The 26,937-nt window shown below is 34.0% G+C and overlaps 1 protein-coding gene and 1 pseudogene across 13 annotated transcripts in view; one reads left to right on the top strand and one right to left on the bottom strand.

Moving 5' to 3' along the window:
* The window catches only part of ANKS1B (ankyrin repeat and sterile alpha motif domain containing 1B), a 1,063,758-nt gene that overhangs the window by 330,363 nt on the left and 706,458 nt on the right, over positions 1–26,937 (top strand). The window lies entirely within an intron of this gene.
* On the bottom strand, positions 9,654–10,420 carry LOC106973733 (39S ribosomal protein L40, mitochondrial-like; annotated as a pseudogene).

Raw genomic sequence — 26,937 nt, 5'->3', positions numbered from 1 at the left:
TGGAGTTCCAGCCCTGCATTGGGCTCTGTGCTGACAGCTCAGAGTCTAGAGCCTGCTTCAGATTCTGTGTCTCCCTCTCTTTCTGCCCCTCCCCTACTTGCTCTCTCTCTCTCTTTATCAAAAATAAATAAACATTAAAAAAGAAAAGAAAAAGAAAACTGCCACAGAGCTAGAGGGGACGGATCGGCAGAAGTGAGTCCTTAGGAAGGTGGGTAGGAGAATTTTTACACTGTCCCAGTTATCTGTGTATTTGAGCTGGCTGGCAAGCTAAGAAAATGGTCCCTGCCAACTCTTTTTCCTGGGGATGTCTCCCAATGATTTCAGTTCCTCCGTCACCAGCTGTGAAGTTAGTAAGCAGTTTTTTTCTCCCCATACCTCAGACATATTTTCAAACTGCTGCTTCTATGCTGTATCTCCACAGGTGCTGTTTCTTGTGCTCTTTAAGGGTGGGGAATCAGTTCCTCTCACTCTTTAACTCTTCTAGAGTTGAACCCACTGATTCTTAAAGTTCCAGGTATTAAGCCCTGCTCATTGTAGGAACTCAAGAAATTAGGCCCCTCTGGTTTTCAAAGCCAAATGTTATGGGGATTTGTCTTCCGTGTTTAGGTTCCCTATGCCTGGTGTGTGTTGTTAGGGTCTGTTTCCTTCTCCTCTCTGAGCCTGTAGCATCCTTCTCCTGTGGTTGGTCCTATGTGTCCCTTTAGCTTCTGACCACGTGTCCACCTTCTGTACCCTCAAATGTGGCCTTTTTCTGTACATTTACCTGTGGAGAGTCTGTTCCATTAGTCTTCACATTGTTTTCTGGATTATTTACACTGATGTGGATATTATCTAGGTGTATTCATGGGACAGGTGACCTTAGAATCCTCCTACTCTGCCATCTTCCCTGGCTTCCAGAATGGAGAATTATTTTTATGCCACATGCCTGTCTAATACTTTGATTAGTACTTAATGGATAAATGAATAAAATGTGTCTTTTACCATAAGTCTTGCTGTTAAATCATTATTCTCTTACTTGGAACTCTCCACAAGCCTACTTTTGTTTTCTTCATTCTGCAAAGATGTGACATTGTATTTTATATATACAGAATGTAGCAGTATATTAACTTTCATTTCTAATGGAGTTCTTATGGGTATAAGACTCAGATGATAATTCTTATTTCTTGGTAGGGACATTAAGTATATTTTTCAACTTTGTATATAATTCAAGAGATCCACATTTCCTTGCCTCTATTTCACTTTATATTGGGTTCAGAGGTAGGCCATCTGAGGAAATTAAAACAAAAAGTAATTTAACATTTTGTTAAAATTATTCATGTGTACAACTCATTTATATGGCTTTGAAATCAGAGTATAGAATTATTCAGTTTTATTTAACAGAAGTGTTCTATCATCTGCCTCAATCTCCATTTTATAGGACCCATCTGACTTTTTTAAAGGTCTAGCCAAAATGATTAATACCATTCACTAGAGAAACCTACTATTGTAGAGATCATCTTTCTGGAAATTCTCTTAAAATAATAATGGTCATTTTCCCCTAAGGAAACTTAAATGCAGTATTACTTTGTACTCCATACTATTGCATATGCCTTTCAAATGAAAATGAAGTAGTTGATAGAATGTCTTACATGATTGCTTTAAAGATCAGAAGTATATAGAAAAAATACTTGACAGGCTGATGACTTTAATATAGTCTTAGGCTTTGTTTAGTTGAGTCTCCAGAATATTCTTTGTTTTTAAGGGAGTATGTTCAAGTTTCCTAAAACTATTTAGTAAAAAATATGATGTAATGGCATGTGTTCATTTAATGTGCTATGTTATTATCTCTTCACTTCTCTCTCTTTTTCTCTCTGATATTAAATAATGCTTTAAGGTCAGGGATTATGTGTTACTTACTTTTTTATACCTACTACCTAGCAGACTATCTGGCACATCATTATTCACTGGGGAATGCAATAAAAAAGGCAACACTATGTGTTAGCAATATTGTGGAGAAATTGGAACACTCATGCATTGTTGGTAGGAATATAAAATTGTATAGAGAGTTGTCTAAAATAGTTTGGTGGTTTCTTAAAAAGTTAAACATAAATTTACCATATGACCCAGAAACTCTATTCCTGGGAATCTGCCCAAGAGGAATGATCCCATTCTTTGCTGTACAGTATCTTCTCTTGGTTTGTCCTTTGTCCTCCACTTTAATTCCAACAATATAGACACTTTCTTACTTCTACTTTTTGTCCTGTCCTGAGGTCAAAGTAATCTAGCTAAAAGATGTACATGAGTAAAGTCTAAAAGCATGAGCAGGTAGTGACATTTTTATATATAAAAACAATTGATTTGGTAATACACATTTTTTGAAAAAAATTTGAGAAAATATCCAATGTACATTTTTGTGCTAGACATGGTTTAGTTTGTTTGGTCTCACAATCTCACAGCTGAATCATACTTTAAAGACTAAAATTACATGAAATAAATGTAAAGCTACTATACTGGGTTGAATAGCATTCCCCCCAAGTTTGTGTCTGCTGTAATCTCCAAAATGTGACTTTATTTGGAAATAGGGTCTTTGTAGATGTAATTAGTGGATGTGAAATCATAGTGGAGTAGGATGGACTCTAAAGTCAGTATGACTTGTGTTTTTGTAACCAGAGGAGAGGACATAGAGACACACATACAGGAAAGAGGTCCATGTGATTATAGAGGCAGAGATTGGGGTAATGCAGGTATAAGCCAAGGAGCACCAAGGATTGCTGGTATCATGAGAAGTTAGGAAGGAGCAAGGAAGAACCTTTCTGTAAAGCATCTAGAAGAAGCATGGTTCTGCTGACATCTTGACTTCAGATCTGTGAGAGGATAAATTTCTATTATGTCAAGCTACCCAATTTGTGGTACTTTGTTACGGCATTGCTAAGAAGCAAATATACATTTATTGAAAATAACAATATACATGTGTATTTATATCAAAGAATCTATTAAATGACTTGCTTTAGCAATCAAGTTTCTGGCTTTGAAATTATTTCATAGCTAGCTTTGGAGCCTAGCAACTCATATTAGAGAGATGCTGTACATCTATTTAAATTTATGTCATAAACATTTACCAATGAATGAAGCTGGGTTGATCATTGACACTTACAAAAATTTATGCTGTAATTTAGAAATTGAAGAGAAAGTTTTCTAAGATTAATTTAGTGGTAGAATTGAAGGATTACATGTTTATGACTTTCAACACAGTAGAATATGTATGCCATGTACAATGCACAAAGCATATGTGTTTTATCTTAAAAGTATTAAAAGATGTCATATAGGGATACTTGCCTATCCCAGTAGATTTATTTAAAACATTCCTTTAATATGAGTTAATATATGGGATCATATGGTGTAGGGAAGAAAATCTTTTTTTTTACCTTTTTAAAGTTTCTTCTGGCTAGTGTAAGAATTAAATTGACATGACACAGATTAACAAGAGAAAACGAAATTTAATTTAATATGCATGAGAACCCCATATACATGAAGGTTTCACAAACAGAAAGGTAAAATGTGGTATGTATACCATCCTGAGCTAAGGAATGAGATAGGAGCTTGGGGCTTCAAAGGGGAGGATGACAATTCAGAGTACACTAAGAAGAGCAGACGTTTCTAGTAATTAGGTGTTTGGCCTGCCATACAGATGTGTCATTCAGATAAATTATCTCTGATAATAACTCTAATTCTGGGAAAGACCCCCAATTTGGATACTTCTAAGGAGTTAAGGGAGAGGCAAAAATTTCTCTTGAGTCTGCAGGGTCTCAAATGCATTTAGCTCAAAATAATCCCCCTGCCAAAGTTGTACATTTTGGGGAGACTTGCTTTGAACCCCATCGGTAATTAAAGGAACAGTCTTGGAATGCTTAGCTAGACTATGGCAGTGCTAATTTGTTAAATTGAACATAATTAGATTTGTATTTTCTAAAATGACTTGATATGTAATAATATTGATAGGCTTTCTCATTTTCTGAAAAATACATATTGCATATTTCAACATTTAAAATGAGATATTTATCTCATTATTTTTTTCTAGGAAAATAATTTTTAAAATACACCAGCAATGATACTGTTTATCACACAATTTTATTTTTTTAATGTTTATTTATTTTTGAGAGAGGGAGAGAGAAAGCGCAAGCCAGGGAGGGCCAGAGAGAGAAGGGGACTGAGGATAGGAAGCAGACTCTGCTGTCAATGTGGAGCCCGATGTGGAGCTTGAACTCACAAACCATGAGATCATGACCTGAGCCAAAGTCGGATGCTTAACCAACTGATCCACCCAGGTGCCCCTCTCAGACAATTTTCTAATAAAACCAGAGTAGATACTCATTAGAGTCCACTCATTAGAGTTTCTCAAAAACAGTTTTATCTATTGCAATAGGTAACAAATCTGTTAAAATCCTTCTAATTATATATCCTATGTTGTGCTGGCAACTGTAACATCATAGGTTTTGGGAACTCTTAATTTAAAATATTTACAAGAAAGCCAAATATTTCAAAGAATCAATTTTCAGTTTATAATGTCCTTCCATTTTGATTTTAGGAAGTTGTCTCATTTAATTCTCATATGACTATATGAATTAGGTATTAATGTCTCTATTTCACAGATAGGTAAAACCAAGGCTAATTGTTATGTGACTTGCCCAAGTAGTTGGAGATGTTATTTGAGCCCAAATTTGCACCAAAATCTATGCTCTTTCAAGAACAACATAACCTCATTTGGATTGGGTTAAAGCTTGCTTAAAATCAGGACTTTATGTGAAAGATTACAATTTGAATCCTGACTCTTCTGTTCATTTACTGGGTAGGATTAGGCCAGATCTCTTAACCTCAATTTTATCTGTAGTAATCATAGTAACTTCATTACTTACCACTTATTGTTCTAAACATTTCACAGTTATTGACTCATTTAATCTTTATAACAACCCTATCAGGCAGATAAAACCCCATTTTACACATGAGGAAAATGAGATTAAGAAGAGTTTAAATAACTTGCTCAGTCACAAACTACTCAGTGACAGAGCATCAAAGCCTGTGTTCTGTGCTGCCTCCCTGTGAAGATAGAGATAAATAATACCCATCATGCAGCCGGTGGTTAGCATAAATGATAGGTATGTAGGCACTTTGTAAATGGGAAAGGAGTAAAAAAAAATATTAGATATTATGTATAAGAATGCTTTTATTTTTTTTAACTGGGGAAATGTCAGGGTAGACAGTTTCCTCATAATAAGTTTTATGGAATTTAAATGCTATCATCACATCCTAATTCTAGTGATATATTTCTTGAAATATTCTTTGAAGCAAGTTATGCATTTTGCTTCATTTAACAAATAAAAGTAAATGTAAAAGTTGTCTGCTACTAGGTTAGCAATTCATGTGTTATAATTCTTGATTATTCTACTTGCTTTAACTAAAGATCATTTGTTGAAGTCAATTAGGGTTTTTTTTAATTAGTATGCTACTAGTATTTGCATAAGAAGAATTCTTAAGTACTTTAAGAGTAAATTATTGCAGAGAACATCTGTTTATTTTTGATATATTTAATTAATGAGATGATTTTAGGTATTCTTCACAAAGTATCTTATTGGACTTCTGAATTTCAAAAATTTTTCAAGAAGACACTAAAATTCTGAATTGTAAAATTCTCACTGCTGTTATCTATATTCAGTCTCTGAGTTAATGTTTTAATTGACTATTATAATGCCACTTTACTTTCTGAGGACTTTCATACTCTAGTGTCCTTTTTCTTCTTACAATATCATCTTCATCTGTATCTTCTTTTTTCCCTTCTCGTCCTCCAAGCCCCTTCCATGTTTTCTTCTTTGGTTCAAACTTTTGTTAACCTATATTACAAAAGCTATTTTCTAATTTCTGGCCAAGGATAAAAAAATATTTTTTTCACTTTTTTTCACTTCTTATCTCTGTTCATACACAAGTCAAATACCCTCTTTGATGGATAGACAGCAGAATGAAATTCCCTCACCACTTAGTAGTGAGTTAATAGTTTCCCTCCATTTGGCACTTTGTCATGACAGGATCATTCACTTCAAATTGTAATGCTTTTAGAAATCATATTCACCTGTTTCTAGTTGTCATAGTAAAGGACATTTTCTTTGCTTTATATCATTTACTAAGATAGTTCTAATCATAGTTTCACTAAAATGAACAGAGCTAAGATCTAGGTAGGAAAAGTCTTGCTCATAGTAACAAAGTCACCATTATATTAGTATGAACAGAGGGCAGTCTTAAAGTATAATAACATGCTCTACTTATCCACAGAGGGTTTTTTTGGAAATGTGAACCCATTTTCAATCTATTAGAGTATTAGTTTAAATAACTATACACATAATTTGCTCTATTTATGAAAGGTCATCCTAAATATGAGGATCTGTATTCCATTTGTGTGGAGGAGCAAGACTCATTGGCTTTGACTAGGACTGCACTATGTCTCCTCCCTGATAATTCCTGTTAAATTTGTGCTTCCCTTCATAACTGGGTGTGGAATGGTAACGCTGAAAATTATTACTTACCCTTGAGAGTGGAAAGAACAAGGTTAAAAAGGATTTATGATTTTAATATGACTTAATATTGACTTTAAATATTTAGCAATCCTAAATGTTTTGGAGGCAGGATACTTTTACTCCCTTAAGAGTTCTATACACTATGGAAAAATGATTACTCCTGGAAGGTACTTGTTGTTGGATTGATGAATAATTTTAAGCATTTTGTTGCAGTGTAAAAGGAAGATTCACCAAAACATATTTTATTTCTAAGAATAGATTATTATTTTAACCAACATAAAGTATATGAAAGTAACAGTTATGTGTCTTAAAACTGTAGTCATGGTTACTTTCCATCAGAGTATTTTCTTTTCCTCCACTTTATCCTGGAAAGAAATCAAAACAACTATTTCTGACATTTTAGGATAATAAATAACATTAAGTTTTGTTCCAATGCGAGAATAAAGTACTGTTGATATTTTAAAAAAAAAACCCAAATCCAGCTTTTTTAGCAGCAAAAAGTTTATTAAAGAATAGCGGAGGAATTATAATTCAGGGCACGCAAACTGTGGCAAACTATAGGCAAGTTCAGAGAACGAGAGGGGCTTGCTTTTATGGAGGAAAGGAGGAAGTTGGGAGGGACTCTTTAGAAGAGTTCAGGGTGGTGATAGCTTCTCATTGGCTTAAGAGTGTAGTGGTTTCTCATTGGATGGGCTACTCCTGAGCAAGGAGAAATTTTTTCTTTCTCTTACTGGGGTATGTAAAGTAAGCTTCTTCCTGTTGGGGAATGTCAGATATGCTTTTTACAAGGAGTGATAGTGTATGAGAGCCTCTTCAGGGCTTCCTGACTCCATTTTAAATAAGGTTTTCCTTATTTATTTTCACAGTATTGATATCAAATGAGATTTCCTCAATAAAAATATCTAAAGGGAAATTTAGTAGTTCTCTTTGATTCCTCTGGGACTAGTTCTGCAAAGTCATTGGAAAAGTAACTAACTAGTCATTAGATAATAAGATCAGAATTATGGGTTTTGTGTGTTCTCTTACTGTTTATATCTGTATATATGTGTTTTTTAACCAGCTTTTAAATACATATTGGGTACACAATATGGTACCAGTGCTACAGAAGATATAAAAGAAAAGAAAAATATTATAATTCACCTAAAAGGAGTAGAGATTCTAGGAGGAAATATAAGATACTCCTAGAAGAGAACATTGAATTTGCAATAATTTGTTCAGTATTGTCTGTTAGGTGCAGAGACTATTGAAAGTAAGAAAATAAATATGTAGAGTCAAGGTGATTTCCAAGAAGTCAGAGATTTTAAATCTCTTTTGTTCAGAATATTGTTTCTCTGATTACCACAAAAATACATGTTTAGTGAAGAAAATTTGAAAAGTAAGTTGACTATAAACATTCACCCAAAATGACTAGTTTGCCTCTATGAATTCAGCTAACACTTTTCCTTTTATCTGTAGCCATTTTCTACCTGGAACAAGTTTCCCAACTCTCTTCACATGACTAATTCTTACTCATCCTTTAGGCTTTAGGCTGTATGTATGTATGTATGTATGTATGTATGTATGTATGTATGTATATATGTATTTCTTTATAGTTTATTTATTTATATATTTATTTGAGAGAGAAAGTGTGAGTGGAAAAGGGGCAGAGAGAGAGAGAGAGAGAGAGAGGGAAAGAGAGAGAATACCAAGCAGGCTTTACACTTAGTGTGGAGTTCAGCCCACAAACCTTGAGATCATGACCTTAGTCTAAGTCGAATGCTTAACCGACTAAGCCACCCAGATGTCCCTAGGCTTTATTCTAAATGGCACTTGCCTTTAAAAAAGTTTTGAAACCTCCTAAATTATTTTAGGTTCTCCTACTAATGTTATCTTATTTAGTCTTTGGGCTTCCTCTACCTTCATGAAATATTTATGCTCTTGGATTCTGTGGTAGATGCTGGGAATACAGGGATAAACATGGTAAACAGAATGTCTATTACCATGGAGTTGGCAATTATGATGGAGACAGACAAGAAACAAATAAACAAATAAATCAATCTACATGACATTTTGTTCCAATTACTAGTAAATGTACTTCTCTCACTAGACCATCAACTCCATAGGATAAGTACTATGTTTTTTTAAAGAAGTTATCTAAACTAACACACTGTGTTTGTTTGAAATGAATGATTACTGCAACAATGAATGAATAAGTTGACACTTTTGTGTATTTTTCTCATAAATCACATACATAAACATACACTTTTCGTATCTGGTCAAAATTGAAATATTGTTATAAATACATAGTATACATTTTTGACTTAACATATCTTGAACATATTCCTTTGTGAGTAAATGTTTTAATGGTCACATAATATTCCATTATAAGAATGTACCAGGATGATTAGTTAAGCCCCCCCACACATTGAGGTTCTTATTTTCATTCTTTTCCTGACTCAGAACCATACATGTAGATTTTTTCCAGTAGTTTACTATTACAGATTATGTTCTGATGATAATCTTTATGCATAAATCATTATATTTTTTTGTTGTTTTTTTAAATCATTATATGTTTGATTATATTTACTCAGACATATTTGAATCACTGGACAGAGGTTATTATCTTTTTTAAGGTTTTTGTATGGATGGTCAAGTTGTATTACAGAAAGGTGAGGGACAATTTATATAATTTCCTTAGGTTTTGAAACTAGCAATGGATATGACCTAATCAAAAGGATGCTGGCTGGCAGGAGCAAGGACACAGAAGTGAGAAGTAGACAATTAAAAAAGAGAGAAGAATCACATGTGTTCTGTTGTGTAGTAAAGAGGGATGGGGTTGGAAATCTTGGGACAGGTGAACACTAAATGAAAACTTTCAACTTTTAAAAACAGATAGTTGGAGCTGCTGTAGGATCTTGAAAAGGACTGGGATAAAACACTCTCTGGAGTCAAACATATCATAAGTCAAATTAATAACTTGGTGACTTTAAACACTTGATTCATTGACTCTTAAATTTCAGCTGTATTTCATTCACCTTTCAAAGGGCTTTGGGAGTCTGGATACCTTTCTGGTGCTTTAAGCTGTCCCACTACAACTGTGGGAGATTTGTGAGGGGCTATTCTATGTTTTCTCTACTCAGACCCCTCTCTGAACTGTTTTGTATATAGCTTTTCTTTTCTTTTCTTGGTTAAATTTATATTTATTAACAGCATGCATGATTCTGTGAAAAACAAGCTTGACCCCTGGTCATTCTGGCTCTCAAGGGCAATGTGTTCTGAGGACAACTGCCTGAAGTTCTGTCTCTTAAACTCCATTTGTGTCTTCACCTGGTTATACCTAGTATCTGACTCAGGGGGTTGGTAGTTGGACACTGGTGGCATGTAATCTGACCCTTCCCTCTCAAAGGGGAACAGACTGGGGTTAACAGAATGAGATTTGGCTTGATGGCCTTCACATGGAGATCCTAGGACATGAGTCACAGCTCTTACAAAGCTTCCTGCTAGGCCTCAAACATGGACCTGATAGCATCCTTCTCTATCTTGTGCTCTTGCTGCTTGTACCAGTACTTCTTTTTTCAGAAGCAGAGTTCTCCTCTGGCCCTTCTCAAAAAGGAGCTCTACCTGGAGATACTCTCTTTAGCCAAGAACCTTACAGGGATAATAATATCTTCAGTGGAAATTAGCTCTTAGCCAGCCTTTTCCAGCCAAGACCTACAGATCCTCTTATTCAGATGGCCTTTTGGTGCTTAGTCTTTTTTAGGATTTACCTTCTTCTTTTGTAGAGGTTCTGATCTCATGAGAATGAGATCCCAGAAGGTCAACAATGAAGCTCACTGGTGGGTGTTCCTAATCTGTGCCTGCCAAGTTCCTAGAGCAGCTATGGCCCCTCTGGCAGCCATCTGGTGAAGAATGCCTTATCTAGCATTTTGTTGAGGAGAGTTTGAAATGTTTCTAGTTTGTGCCAGGGAAAATGAGGAATCAGCTTCACTGTCCAGAGATTTGTCTAATCTTATCTGATAGACTATGTGATAAAATAGGGAAATTCAAGGCATCATAATTCAGGGGAAATGGAAACATATGTACATTGGTTTAATATTTCCAAAATATTGTCTCTGTTACATTATTATTAGATACAGCATTTAAAAAGTTTATCATTTCTTACAGTTCATGGATTCAAGCCCCATGTTGGGCTTCCCACTGACAGTGCAGAGCCTGCTTAGCATTCTCTTGTTTTCCCTCTCTCTCTGCCCCATCCCTGCTCACTCTTATTCTCTCTCTCTCAAAATAAATTAATAAAAACTTAAGAAAAAGTTTATCATGGCACTAAACTCAAGGTGAGCAGAAAGTGTAAAAAGCCTGGAAGCAGGTTACCTGTGCTTACCTCCAGGTAAACATTTAATTAGAGTACGAAATGCTTCATGTAGGAAGGTTCTCAAAAATTCAATATAACTTGTAATTTCTCTGGCAAAAAACAACTCAAAATATATTTTTTATTGATAGTTGGCCTGAAGTATCATCTTTATATATAAAAGATTACATTTTTTTCTCTGAACACAAATTTCTAGAGCCCTCTATTATCATCATAAACTTTCTTCTGGAGTTCAAAAACCCTTTTAGAAAGAAGAGAAAAAAGTGGCTATCTTCCCTCTATAGAATATGGATGAATATTTGGTATAAATTATGTGAACTTATATTGAATAACTAGATAGTTGACTAATTCTAAGTGTGTTTAGCTCAAAGCATTTTTATGTGCACTATAATTTATCTTGAAGACTTAGTGGTAGCATTCTACTGTTCTTTTTCCATTTCCAGAGCTGAAACCTTCAGATAGTTATTCTTTTGTATGAACTTTGATTGTTTCATTATATTTACCCTTAATATTTCAAGACTTTCTCCACAACAGATAGGCTAGGCAACACACTATAGTATCTGACCCAGTGTACCTTGGACACATAGGCTGAAGATTTAGTTAATTACAGTCATTCTCTCTCCTCTTTTGGCTCCTTTAATACTTATCTATTTTGGTTTTTTACTTAACTGCTGGATTGCATGCCCACTCTTTATCCTTTTAGTCCCTAAATGTTAATAATTCACTTCAATTCTATCCCATGTTTTCAACTGTTTTCTACCTAGATCTTTTTCCTGAGCTACAGATACTATTTAAAACTACTTATGCTATCTGCATCTTGGTCTGGATTCTCCAGAAGTGCCTCATATTGCAACATATCCAAATGTGAAACTTCTGTTTCCCCCTAAATTGCCCTAAATGCTCATCATTCACCATTACGAAGCTAGCGCACAGCATTTTCTGTGATCTGCCATTTTCATTGCTATTGCTACTGCCCCAATTTTAGGATCCATTTTATCTGTACCGAGGTCATAAATAAATTTAGAAGAGACTTTATTTAATATACAAGTTTGATTCACTAAAATATAACAATAACGACTGAACACTATATAAAGGATTAGAGATGACATATTGTACATTTTAATAATCATTAAGGAGCATGGTAAAATCATTCCATTTGTAATCAGTTGATCAATTAGAAACTTCTTCGCCTTTCTGTTTCACTCAGTTTCAGTGCCATGACTGTACATTTATTTTACTTTTTTGTAGGTAATATTTATGCTAAGAGGTCTTTTTCTGTATATGACCCTTTGTCAAATTCTGATGCTATGACTAGTGATTATTGACTTCCACTCTTCTACCACGTCGCTGTCACTGTGACCCTTGTAAAATGATCTTTAAATATATTGGAAGCATCCTTCATGTGTTAGCTACCTCTCTTCTCATAAAACAAAAGTAGTAACCTTCAATGCAAAAACTTCTTTACCTGCTCTGCCATTTTCTTTACCCCCTTTTTGTATTTCTGTTTCTAGCTCTCACTTTTTCTAATTATTCTTAACAGTAACAGCTTAGAGTGCAATTAAAATAATTTTTAGCAAAAAGAAAAATAGTATATTTTAATTTTAATAACTAGAATTTCAGATAAAAGGAGTTTGAATTTGGAATGCAATACTGTATTTCTCAGGGCTTTGTGTTATTAACCCAGTTTTCATATGATTATGCCTATGACATAAAATTAAGGTAGTAGTATTCTATTCTAGATAAATTGTTAAATGCCTCATTCACTCCTCTATTCTTTCTGTTTCCTTCCTTCTCTGTCTGCTCTTTTACCTTATTTCTTTGTTAAAGAGCAGAATGATACACTTCATTTTATTTTATTTTTTTTCAGAGAAGGGGGTCTCAAGACGTCAATCCAAACATTGACAGGTAAATTTTAAACAGCCATGTAGATTTAAGGGAGCTAATTTATGTGCCAGTGTTGTCTTCAAAAATGGTGTTAGTAAGATATACCTGACTCTATGTCTGTGCTTTGTTCCCTCAACTAATGTTAAAGTCCTTGGGATCCCACAATATTTTTGTCTATCCTCCCACATGGAATATAGTGTTATTGAATATAGGTGTTTTATAATCATTTATAATCATGATCTAATTTGTCAGGGAGTTTTAGAAAATGCTGCATTTCCACAAGAAACAATTTGGCATTAATTGGGGAGAAAAAGAACCCTGAATTTATCTGTTGCTTATCTATGATTTACATAGTTTTATAAGTTACTTCACAGTTATTTAATCTAAAAAGTCATTCATTAATGGAGTAATTCTTGTGAGGGAGAAAATTAGAACTAATTAGATCTAATTAGAATATTAGATCATAAAATAGTGTTATTCATTTATTGGAAATCTAAAGAAGCTAGGTGTAATAGGTTTTAAATCAGCCACATTCATATAGCCACTGTATTATTTATTACCTAGCCCACTGAGAATCTTAAATGTTTATAATTAATTATAGTAATTCTCCTTCCCTACTTAAGACCTACTTTGAAGAAAAGAAATGACAGTTTATATATTTCCATTTATATTATGTTTGTTAGATTTTTTTTTATTACTTAGCTCATACACCAAGAATATTCAGTTGTATTTTATTTCTTGCATTGAGAAAAAAAAGCCCTCATATTTTGGTTGCAATGATTAACTTTGGTGATCCCAAAGTAATGTGGTATACATGTAACAAAAAATTAGTGGTATAATTAATGGTTATACCCATATGTGCCTTAAATCTTAGAGCACTTGGTTCCTGACAAAGCACTATTTTTGGTCATGATATAATAAGCATTTCTCATTTGTGAAATTAAATGTGTCCCTGAAGAGGCTACATGTAAATCAAATCGTATTAAATACACTAGAGGGGGCCAAATATTTCAGGAAAATGTAGAGTGAAATATTTTGTGAAATATAGCCTTGTCACCTTAATGAAAATAAATACTAAACATTAATTTTGGTGCTTGATGCTTTCTTTCTGGTTTTTGTATTGACATGTAACTTAGTTACAATGAAATTAATATATCGTAATATATAATTTGATGAATTTTCACAAGTATGTACTATATTACTACCAACACAATCAAGGTATAGAATATTCCTATCATTTGAATTAGTTTCCTTATGTATATTTGCAGTCAATCCCCTTTGTGCCAAGACTTTAAACGTTCTTTGAGGTTTGCTTTCATTATAGCTAAACATTTTCTAGATTTTCATATGAATAGAATCATATAGTGTGCATTTCTTTGGATCTTGGCTTTATTTAGCATATTGTTTTTGAAATTCACCCATTTGATAGTTGTCCATTCTTTTTGTTACTTGGTAGTGTTATTTTTTATGGGTATAGCACAATTTGGTTTTGTGTGGACCATAAGTTTTTAACTCCCTTAGGTAAATACCAAGGAGCACTATTGCTGGATCACATGGTAAGAATATGTTTACTTTTATAAGAAACTGCCAAACTGCCTTCCAAAGTGGCTGTACCATTTTGCATTTCCACCAGCAATTAATGAGTGTTCCTATTTGTTCCACATCCTTCTCAGCATTTGGTGTTGTCAGTCTTTTGGATTTTGGCCATTCTAGTAGGTATGTAGTGGTATCTCATTTTTTTACTTTAATGAAATCAGCTTATTAATTCTTTTTTCATGGATTATGCCTCTGGTGTTTATTTGTTTGTTTGTTTGAAGTCATGACTGAACCCTAAGTCATTTAGATTTTCTCCTATTTTATCTTCTAGGAGGTTTTTAGTTTTCTGTTTTATATTTAGGTTTATGATCCATCTTGATTTAATTTTTGGAAAGGGTACAAAGTTTGTGTTAGGATTCATTTTTTTGTATGTTGATGTCCATTTGTTCTGGCACAATCTGTTGAAGGGACTACCTTTGCTCTACTCTGTTGCATTTGCTTCTATGTCAAGGATCAGTTGACTATATTTATATGGTTCGATTTCTGGACTTTCTATTCTACTCCATTCTGTTTGTCTTGTTTTCATAGATACCATACTGTCTTCTTCAACTTCTTTACTCTATTAACTTTATAACTTAAAAAAATTTTTTTAATGTTTTATTTATTTTTGAGAGACAGAGAGACAGACAGGCAGAATCTGAAGCAGGCTCCAGGTTCTGAGCTGTCAGTGCAGAGCCTGATGTGGGGCTCAAACTTATGGACCGCGAGATCATGACCTGAGCCAAAGTCAGACACTTTACCGACTGAGCCATGCAGGTGCCCCTAACTTTACAGTAAAACTGTATAATATCAGCCCTCCAATTTTGTTCTTCTCTTTCAATATTGGGTTGAATATTCTGGGTCTTTTGCCCCTTCAATTAAACTTTGGAATCAGTTTATTGATACTCACAAGATAGTTTGATGAAATTTTGATTTGGATTATGTTAAATCTATGGATCAAGCTAGGAAGAACTGATACCTTGTTAATGTTGAGTCTTCCTATCCATGAACATAGAATATTTCTCCATTTCTTTAGTTTTTCTTTGATTTTTTCATCAGAGTTTTGTATTTTTTTCTCATATAGATCTTATACGTATTAGGTTTATACCTCAGTATTTCATTTTGGAGAATGCTAATGTAAATGGTTTTGTGTATGTACTTTCAAATTCCACTGTTTATTGCTGCTATATAGGAAAGCAGTTAACTTTTATATATTAACCTTGTATCCTGCAACCTTGCTATAATTATTTATTAGTTCCAGGAGTTTTTTTGTCAGTTCTTTTGGATTTTCCACATAGATAATCATGTCATTTGCAAACAAAAATAGTTTTTTTTTTTTAACTCAGAACCTGAACTCATGACCTTGAGACCAAGATCTGAGCTGAGATCAAGAGTCGGACACTTAACCAAATGAGCCACCAAGATGCCCACAAAGACAGTTTTAATTCTTCCTTCTAAATCTATATAACTTTATTTTTATTTTCTTGCCTAATTACATTGACAAGGGCTTCTAGTACGATGTTGAAAAACAGTGATGTGAAGGTCTTTCTTGCCTTGTTTGTTACCTTAGTGGGCAAGTTTTGAGTTTTTCATTAAGTGTATTAGCTGTAGGTTTTTTGTAACTATTCATTATAAAGTTGAGGAAGTTTTCTTCCATTTCTACTTTATTGAGAGTTTTTATTGAGAGTGGATGTTGGATTTTATTAAATGCTTTTTCTATATCTATTGATATAATCATCTGATTTTTCTTCCTTAGCCTGTTAATATGATGGATGACATTAATTGCCTTTTGAATGTTGAACTGGCCTTGCCTGGGATAAATCCCACTTGGTTATGGTGTATAATTCTTTTTATACATTTTTGCATTTGATTTACTAATATTTTATTGAGGAATTTTGCAACTGTGTTCATGACATTATTGGTCTTTAGCTTTTGTTGTTGTTCTGTTTCTGCCTATTTTTGGTATTAGAACAATGCTAGTCTCATAGAATGAGTTAGATGTATTATCTCTCCTTATGTCTTCTAAAAGAAATTATAGAGAATTGGTTTGATTTCTTCCTAAATATTTGGGAGAATTCACCAATGAACCCATTCTGGGCCTAGTCATTTAGTTTTGGGATATTATTATTTAGTAATTCAATTTCTTTAATACATACAAGTCTATTCTGATTGTCTATTTCTTCTTTTGTGAGTTTTGGCCAGTTGTGTCTTTCAAAGAGCTGGTCCATTTTATCTAGGTTATCAAATTTGTGGGCATAGTGTAATTCATAGTATTCTTTGTTTATACTTTTGATGTTCCATCTGTAGTGATGTCATCTCTTTCATATATTATTTTAGTAATTTTTTTCCTTTTTAAAAAAAATTGTTAACCAAGCTACAAGCCATCTATTTTATTGATTTTTTTTTAGAGAACCAGCTTTTGATTTTGTTGATTTTCTCTATTGATTTCCTATTTTAATATCCATTGATTTCTGCTCCAGTCTTTATTATATCTTTTCTTTTGCTTACTTTGGCTTTAACTTGCTATTCTTTTTCTAGTTTCCTAAGGTGGAATCTTAGATGATTGATTTTATATCTTTCTTTTTTCTAATGTATGCATTCAATAGTATAAATTTCCTTTTACCTATTGCTTTCACTGAATCCTACAAATTTTGATAAGTTGTATTTTCATTTACATATAGTTCAAAGTATTTTGAAATGTCTCAAGATTTCTTCTTTGATCTATATGTTATTTAAAAGTGTGTTGTATAATTTCCAAATATTTGGAGGATTTTCCAGCTATTTTTCTTTTATAGATTTCTAGTTTGAGCCATTGTAATCTTAGAGCAGATATTGTGTGATTTTTATTCTTACAAATTTTTTAAAGTACGTTTTATGGCTTAGAATGTAGTCTGTTTTGATGAAAGTCCATGTGAGCTTGAGAAAAATGTGTATTCTATTGTTGCATGAAGTTGTTTATAGATGTCTGGTATATACAGTTGGTTGATAGTACTATTGAGTTCATCCACTCCTTACTGATTTTCTCCTGCTGACTCTGTCCATTTCTGTTAGAGAGTATTGTGAAGTCTCCATATATAATAGTTAGTGCATTTATTTCTCCTTGTATTTCTATCAGTTTTTACCTCATATATTTTGATACTCTATTTTTAAGTGCATACACAATAAAAAATTGTTAGGCCTTTTTGGAGAATTGACCCCTTTATCATTATGTAATGTTCCTCTTTATCCCTGATAATTTTCCTTGCTCTAAAGAGGTTTTATTTGGATTTTATTTTTTTCAATGAAATAATAACATGGCCATTTATTGAGACTGATGTGGGAAATGGTTTGCTGGAGGAAAAAGAAGATGGTATGAAAGAGTCACTTTGAGGAGTGGAAAATAATTTTTCTCCAAACCATGTTAAGTTGCTCTGTTTTGTTTTAGTCAGAGAGTTAGATTTAGCCAGGATAGGGATTTGCCATGTAAGTACAATAAAGAAAAAAGAGAATGATTGTGACAAGTGAACATCACTATATTATAAATTCTAAATTATTCCTGGATATAGAAAAATATAGTTTTATTGTATGAAACGAGTGTAATACTGACATCTAAATCCAATTAATATAGTGCCAAAATTTTAAACAATGAACTTTTTCAAATATCTACACATGTTTAGGTACAATATTACATAAGAGAGTATAGCAGTTTAATCAAAGGATAATGCCTATGACCTAAGTAGAATTTATTCTAGGAATAGAAGGCTAGTTATACACCAGAAAATCAATCAGTATAATCTACTGCATCAATAAATTAAGGATAAGCAAAGCTATATTAGGTAATGAAAATGTATTTGGGCCTAAATATCATTTCAATATCTATTATGATTTATTGGCTAAGATTTCACTCTTTAAAAAAATTTCTTTTATTTGAGTCTAGTTCATATACAGGTGTTACATGCATTTTGGGTATACAACATACTGATTTAACATCTCTCTATATACATTATGCTAAGTTCACCACAAATGTAGCTATTGTCTGTCATCACACACTGTCACCATACCATTGACTCTATTCCCCATGCTGAGGCTTTTATTCCAATGACTTTTATTCCATAACTGGAACCAAAGTCTTCTACTCACCTTCACCCATTTTGCCCATCTACCCACCTCTCTTCCTTCTGGCAACCATCAGTTTGGTCTTGCATTTATAGGTCTGAATCTGCTTTCTGTTTGTTTGTTTGTTTATTCATTGCTTTGTTTTTTAGATTCCACATATAAGTGAAACCATATGGTGTTTGTCTTTCTCAGTCTGACTTATTTCACTTAGCATAATACCCTCTAGGTCCCTCCATGTTGTTGCAGGTAGCAAGATCTTATCCTTTTTTATGGCTGAGTAATATTGTGTGTGTGTGTGTGTGTGTGTGTGTGTGTGTGTGAGTGTGTGTGTGTGTGTGTACTACACATTACATCTTTATTCATTCATCTATCAATTGACCTTCAAGTTGCTTCCATATCTTGGTTATTGTTAATAATTCTGTAATAAACATAAGGGTGCATATATTTTTTGAATTAGTGTTTTCATTTTCTTTGGGTAAATACCCAGTAGTAGAATTACTAGATCATATGGTATTTCTATTTTTAATTTTGAGGAACATTCACATTATTTTCCACAGTGGCTGTACCAATTTACATACCCACCAACAGTGCACAAGGATTCCTTTTTCTCCATATCATCACTAATACTTGTTATTTCTTGTCCTTTTTGTTCTAGCCATTCTAACAGGTGTAAGATATCTCACTGTGGTTTTGATTTGCATTTCCCTGATGATGATTGATGTTGAGCATCTTTTCATGTCTCTGTTTGCCAGCTATATGTCTTTGAAATATCTATTCAGGTTCTCTGCCCATTTTTTAAAATTGGATTATTTGGTTTTTGGTGTTGAGTTGTGTAAGTTCTTTATATCTTTTGGTATTAACTCTAATTGATAGATCATTTATAAATAACTTTTCCCCTTCAGTAGGTTATTTTTTCATTTTGCTGATAGTTTCCTTTGCTGTGCAAAGGGTTTTTATTTAGATTTAGTCCCAATAGTTTATTTTTGCTTTTGCTTCCCTTACCTCAGGAGAGATATCTAGAAAATGTTGCTATGGCTGATGTCAAAGAAATCATCTACATTATCTTCTAGGATTTTTATGGTTTCAGGTTCAACATTTATGTCTTTAATCCATTTTGAGATTATTTTTGTGTATGATGTAAGAAAGTGGCCCCGTTTCATTCTTTTGCATGTAGCTGTCCAGTTTTCCTAGCACCATTTAATGAAGATACTGTCTTTTCCCCATTATATATTCTTGCCTCCCTTTTCATGGATTAACTGACCATAGAAGTGTGGGTTTATATCTAACATTGTTATTGTTTCATTTATCTCTGTGTCTGTGCCAGTACCATACTGTTTTGATTACTACAGCTGTGCAGTATATTCTGAAATCTGGAATTGTGATACCTTCAACCTTGTTAAATTTTTTTCAAGATTTCTTTGGCTATTTGGGGTCTTTTGTGGTTCCATACAAATTTTGTTATTTGTTCTAGTTCTGTGAAAAAAAAACGCTGTTGGTATTTTGATAGAGATTGCATTGAATCTGTAGATTGTTTTGGGTAATATGGACATTTTAATAATATTAATTCTTCTAATCCATGAGCATAGACTATCTTTCCATTTATTTGTGTCATCTTCAGTTTCTTTCATCAGTGTTTTATAGTTTTCAGAGTATAGATCCTCACCTCCTTGGTTAAGTTTATTCCTAAGTATTTTATTCTTTTTGGTGTAAGTGTAAATGGAATTGTTTTCTTAATTTCTCTTTCTGTTGTTTGTTCTTAGTTTATAAAACACTACTGATTTCTGGGTGTTAATTTAATATCCTGCAACTTTACTGAGTCCAGTTACTACTATTAATAGTTTTTTGGTGGAATCTTTAGGGTTTTCTGTGTATATTGTCATGTCATCTGAAAATAGAAACAGTTTAACTTCTTTACGAGTGTGGATGCCTCTTATTTCTTTTTCTGGTCTTATGGCTGTGGCTAGGATTTCCATTACTTTACTGAATAAAAGTAAGAAGAATGGACATACCTGGGGTACCTGGGTGGCTCAGTCAGTTAAGCATCTGACTCTTAGTTTTGGCTCAGCTCGTGATCTCATGATTCTTGGGTTCAAGCCCCGAATTGGGCTCTGCATTGGCAGTAACAAGACTACTTGGGATTCTCTCTCCCTCTCCCTCTTCTCTCTGCACTCCCCCTGCTCTCTTGCTCTCTCTGTCTCAAAATAAATAAATAAACCTTTTTTTTAAAGTCAGGAGAGTGGACATTCTTGTCTTGTTCCTGATTTTAGAGGAAAAGCTCTTCAGTTTTTCACCATTTAGTATGATGTTAGCTGTGGGTTTGTCATATATGAACTTTATTATATTGAAGTATATTCCCTCTAAATCTACTTTGTTGAGAGTTTTTATCATGAATGGTTGTTTAATTTTGTAAGGCTTCTTTCATGGGAATTTTAGTAAGTATGCTTGATTTGCTTAGCACCATGTTCTCTCTGTCTGGTTAAGGCAACCTATTTGCTGTCTTAAAAGTTTTATATGATCAGTTTTCTTATCCATAAATGGAGATTATAATAATGGATGGAGGTAATATGCCTAACTTCTGTTGTTATGACTTAAATGATATAGCATGTTCAAAATATGCTGTAAGAATTAGAGCCTGACACATATTATATATTTAATATATTGGAATGTAATAATTTGTATAAGTTAAAGCTTTACATGTCTATAATTCCTATTATCACAGATATAGGACTTTTTATAATGTATAACAATAATTACATGTATCTACAATTATCTTGGATAACTTATCACCTGAATTTTACCATTTTAATGTTACCTCAAAATTATATTACAGTGTACAATTTTATATTTATTTTACTAGCCTGCAGTAGTTTCCTTGTTGAGTAAGCCCACAAGTATCTAGAATGCAGCACTTCAAATTTTGTACACTGTGGTTAAAACTGACATTTCTAAGCATTAGAGACTCTGTTAAATTTGACTATACTTTAGAATTATAAAATTGATTTAAATTAAAACTTATGTGACATATTTGAGTTATCAAGTTTCTTTAGAGTCAGATTTGCAGAGCACCCATTGAATTGCGTGGCATAAGGTCAATATCATGTTCCTTCAGAAAATTTTAGAAAAATGTAGTATGGAAAACAGAACATATATGTTTGGAAACTTAAACTAATATAATGAATAACATTTATTTTCACATTTTGGAACAATTCCATTGACATTTTTATTTAATTTTTATTGAAGATTATTTGAATCCAATTGCTGAGAAAACATTTTTTAATTTTTATTTGACAGAGAGAGAGAGAGAGAGAGAGAGAGAGAGAGAGAGAGAGAGAGAGTTGGGGGGGAAGGAGCAGAGGGAGAGAGAGAAAGAATCTTAAGGAAGCTCCACGCTCAGCAATGAGCCGACACAGGGCTTGATCCCATCACCCTGGGATCATGAGCTGAGCCAAAATTAAATTGGATGTTCAACCTACTGAGCCACTCAGGTGCCCCCAATTACTGAAAATTGTTATGATTGCTTATTAACATTGTAAGTATAATACTTGAGGGGCACCTGGGTGGTGCAGTCATTTGGGCATGGGAGTCTTGGTCTTGGGTCCAGTCATGATCTCACAGTTACTGACTTCAAGCCCTGCATCAGGCTCTGTGCTGATGGTATGGAGCCTGCTTGGGATTCTGTCTCTATGTTTTCTCTGCCCCTCCTCTGCTTGTGGTCTCTCACTCTGTCCCTCAAAATGAATAAATAAACTTAATTTTTTTTAAAGTATAGTACTTGATTCCTAAATCTTAGAATATAATAACTATAAGGAGCCTTCAGTTGGAGGCTGTTGGAGAAACAGAGAGGTAAAAGTGCTCAAGTCATAGAGCTAGTTAGTGATAAATCTAGGATTAGAATCTAATTTTCCTAATTGTCATCTTATCTCATTCTATTTTATTTTATACCAGACTCTCCTCAAATTCATCATGTTCCCTAAGGACTGGGCTCCACGTGGATATATTTTATGCATATTTGGGTATTATTTGCTTACTTGTGGGTAGTCCAAAGAGCTAGGTAAAATGCTGTGAAAATTCAACTTTCACAGGCTATTAGACTAACTTCTAATTCATACCACTTATGTGTTTGTCTGTAGAATGCTCCATTCCCTTCTTTTTGTTTCAGGTCCACCAAATCTTATTATACTTGGATATCATTATAACCTAGCTACAGAAAGCCCTTTGATCAGCTCCATAATTACTGCAATGATCACATCCCTTTGAGAAAAATAATTTTCCAGGTGATGGCATTCCCCTGTGATGGATCAAATCACCTCAAATAAATGGGACTTCAAAATTCCGAAAGACCGTGAAATGTAAAAGAATACAAAGATAAGAAACATGTTTGTGTAGTATATTTGGGCACTTCTCTGTTTCCTCATCATAGCATACTTAAACATTTGAGACTTAAATAGGAATAATACCACTCCACACAGACTGAATGTGGAGTGATTCAGTCATATAATCATATAATCATATAATAATATAATAATAATCATATAATCATATAATAACTCACATGCATTGTTTTGAAAAAAGACATTTAGAAAGCTGAGATTTTAGGGGCACCTCACTGACCTCAGTCGGTTAAGCATCCCACTTTGGCTCAGGTCATGATTTCATGGTTCCTGAGTTCAGGTTCCTGAGTTTGGGCCCCACATCAGGTTCTGCCCTGCTGATTCTATGGAGCTGGCTTATGATTTTCTCTCTCCCTCTATCTCTGCCCCTCCCCAACTTGCTGTCTCTCTCTCTCTCTCTCTCTCTCTCTCTATTTCTCAAAATAAGTAACTTAAAACAATGAAAGTTGAGATTTTATAACTGCAATAATTTGCTATTACATAATAAAGTCTTCATAATCTAAAAGTCTGTACAATGCACAGATATATGCTGTACTTAAAAATGAAACATAAATTTCTTAAAAATCTCCTAAAATATAAATTTAGTTTGCAATGCCGTATGGGGTTTGCTTTTAAGGAAAGCCTCAGCAATTTTTAAAAATAAATTTGAGAACTACTTGGCAAGATGCCTAACAAGCTCTATTTTATCTACTTTGGAAAATCTAATTTTTTTCATATTTTGATAGATTTATTTGCTTAACATAAGAAGAAGAGACTTTAGATATATTATTAAACTTATCTTAAAAATTTATTATTAAAGTATTATGTATTATATGTACTTCTTTAAGGCATATTACTATTCAATTTTTGTTATTGAAAATTCAAACACATACAGAAGTAGAGAAAATAGTGTAATAAAGTTTCATGTACCAATCATCCAGCTTCATCAGTGATCAACATTTTGCCAATTGTGTTTGATTTATCCTCTTTTTTTGAAGCAAATCCCAGAAGACAATAATTACTAATTAATATCACTCACTCTACAAATCATATTAAAATTTCCTCAATTGTGAGATAAACATTTCCAATGTAATAGGCTGAATCTTTACATAAACTAGTGAGTGAAAGATGTTCAGAAAGAGGAAAATAGATCTATGGCAGAGGGCTCGTACATTTCTGGCTTCTTGGTAAACAACAGCAGAAGTAATGTTCATGGTTTAAGAATCCTTACTTTGCAATCCCTGCAAGAGCAATCTAACAGTGTATGGGTGTGTCATGTGTATTTGTGTCCTTATGGGGAATGGTGATGGCAAGGTCCATAGGAGAGGCTGAGCAACATTGTTGCTGGGTGACGCTCCCTGGGAAACCAACTCCCAATAATGACTAAGGAATAGGAGACTTACAGAGAGTACTGTTGAGATCAACACATGTGGAAGTGAAGTGAAAGAAAGGAGACAGGACTGGATAGAGGGAGAAGTTGAGATGGTAAGCTGTCTTAACAGAGACCACAGCCAACCCTCTGGAAAATTGTAATCAGGGATGATGGATCATCTGATCAGTCAGTCACTGGGAGCTAGTGACCCTGGAATCGGGTGGGCAGTGGGTGAGGAGGCTGTCTTCAGCCAAGGCAGTCCTCAGAGGGGCTGACAACAAATAGCTTTACATCAGTAGCACTGTCAACAGGTTGGAGAATAGATCCTTCCTTCCTGAACTGGAATCTGGGTAGCACATAAGAGTATCCACTCCAAACACTTTTTAGCAGGATAGTCTATTCCTATATTTTAGTTTTTTTCTAAGTAGCAAGTTATCAAATGCTTTTATATACCAGGTATTTTACATAAATTAATCTTTACATCAACTCTGTAAGATAGCTCTTATTTTCAGTATAAGGAATCTGAGAGGGTGGTTGGCTGCTCCAAGTTACACAGGTGATGGATGTGGAAGAATTGAGATTTCATCCAAATTCTGACTTCCAGCCCTTTCCACAAGGCAGCACAGGTGCTAGCTGCATTGTTCTGATGGAGTGCTTATAATTAAAGCCCTCAGACAGTACATGTATTATTACTCTACTTTTTGCTTGTATCTACCAGTTAAGTTAGTGATGTATGTTTTTAAATTTTAAAGTTATGTTTATTTAAGACCTTTCAAACCTATTTGAAATTCAACTAAAACAACTCAGGTTTGAGCGGTGCCTGGGTGTCTCAGTTGATTAAATGTCTGACTTTGGCTCAGGTCATGATCTCGCAGTACATGGGTTTGAGCCCTGTGTCAGGATCTGCGCTAACAGCCTGGCACCTGCTTTGGATTCTGTGTCTCCCTTTCTCTCTGCCCCTCCACCATTCACTCCCTGTCTCTCAAAAATAAATATATAAATGGTAAAAAAAAAATCAACAAATTTTGACAACTCAGGTTTGAGTAGATTTCCTGAACAGGTTGGAACATGTTCTCTGTACTTCTTTAGAGCTTTATTGAAATCATGAGATGAAAAACAAAAAACAACACACACACACACACACACACAAAACCCTCCAAGAAAATAGCCAAAGGCATATTAATATCTTTATAATTATTTTTCTTTCTGATTTGCACTGCTTTGGGAAAGAAAACATTAGATAATCACTATGAATCATTGTAACCATTTTTCCTAGCCTTTCAAACTACTGAATGGAAATAGGGAAAGCTGAGTTCTGTTCATGATCCTCCAGTATTCCTCCCTGAGTGATCTGGGGAAAGCCACTTAACTCATTTTATGCTTTCGTTTTCATACTTGAAAATGACTATAATAAAACTACTTTCCCCTTAATTTTTTTATGCTGAAAATATATGCTTATTTAAAATAAGTGTAAATGTGTGTAGTCTTTCACTCTCCCTTCATTCCAGGGTAGTTAACATACAATGTTTTAATAGTTTCAGGTGTACAAAATGTGATTCAACAATTCTGTATATTACTCAGTACTCATCAAGATAATCTCCTTACCTTAAATGACAAATATATGAATAGATTAGATGCCTTGTGATTGCTTTGAAGCAATTCCTTAAGAACATGATGTTTCTTAACACTTTCTGTTAGCTAATAGAATTTGTTAATTACTATGCCTTTACTAATTTTTTCAGAGAATATAAATATTTGTAGAAATATTTTACAAATGAAATGTTATAAGCAAACTCATTAAGGGGCACCTGGGTGGCTCAGTCGGTTAAGCGTCTGACTTCGGCTCAGGTCATGATCTCGTGGTTTGTGAGTTTGAGCCCCGCGTCGGGCTCTGTGCTGACAGCTCAGAGCCTGGAGCCTGCTTCAGATTCTGTGTGTGTCCCTCTCTCTCTGCCCCTCCTTCACTCACACTCTGTCTCTCCTTCAAAAATAAATAAACATTATAAGCAAACTCATTAATACGTTACTGAGCATTTTGTCAGCAGCCAAATGAACTGATCAAATTTGATTATTAAGAAGGCATTTGACAGGTATGGTAAATAAAATAATGGCTCTCAAAGATGTCCACATTATTAATTCTCAAAACCTGTGAAATATTACCTTACATGACAAAAGGGGCTTTGTAGATGTGATTAAGCTAAGGATTTTGAGATGAGAATATCATCCTGGGCTATCTAGGTGGGGCCAATGTAATCACAAATGTCCTCATAAAATGGACATAGGAATATCAGAATAAGAGAGAGATTTGAGGATGCTATGCTGATGGCTTTGAAGGTAGAGGAAGGGACCATAAGCCAGAGTGCAGTTCACTTCTAGAAGCTGGAAAAGGCAAGAAAATAAATTCTACTGGAGCCTCCTTAAGGAATACAGCCCTAAGGATACTTTGATTTTAGTCCAGTGAGACTTCTGACAAATAGAACTATAAATAATACATTTGTGTTTTTAAAGCCAATAAGTTATGGTAGGTTGTCCATAGCAACAATAGGAAACTAATGCAATAGGACTGTCATTCCATTTAACCAGTGGATCTTGGTCTGTATGAATAAGTTGTCCTTGTTGTCAAGTCTGAGAACCACACTTGGAAGAAGGTGGGGGGCTCAGGTGTGTGTGCCTCAGGTTGCCTTAAAGGCCTCTGTCCATCTCCAGATTAAGCTCCGTCTCAGTTCATAAGCTTTTTCCTGGAAGGTTTGT

This window comes from Acinonyx jubatus, chromosome B4, assembly GCF_027475565.1.
Source record: "Acinonyx jubatus isolate Ajub_Pintada_27869175 chromosome B4, VMU_Ajub_asm_v1.0, whole genome shotgun sequence".
Lineage (NCBI taxonomy): Eukaryota > Metazoa > Chordata > Mammalia > Carnivora > Felidae > Acinonyx > Acinonyx jubatus.
Note: the sequence above shows the minus strand (reverse complement) of the source record. Positions and strands in the feature narration are given on the sequence as shown.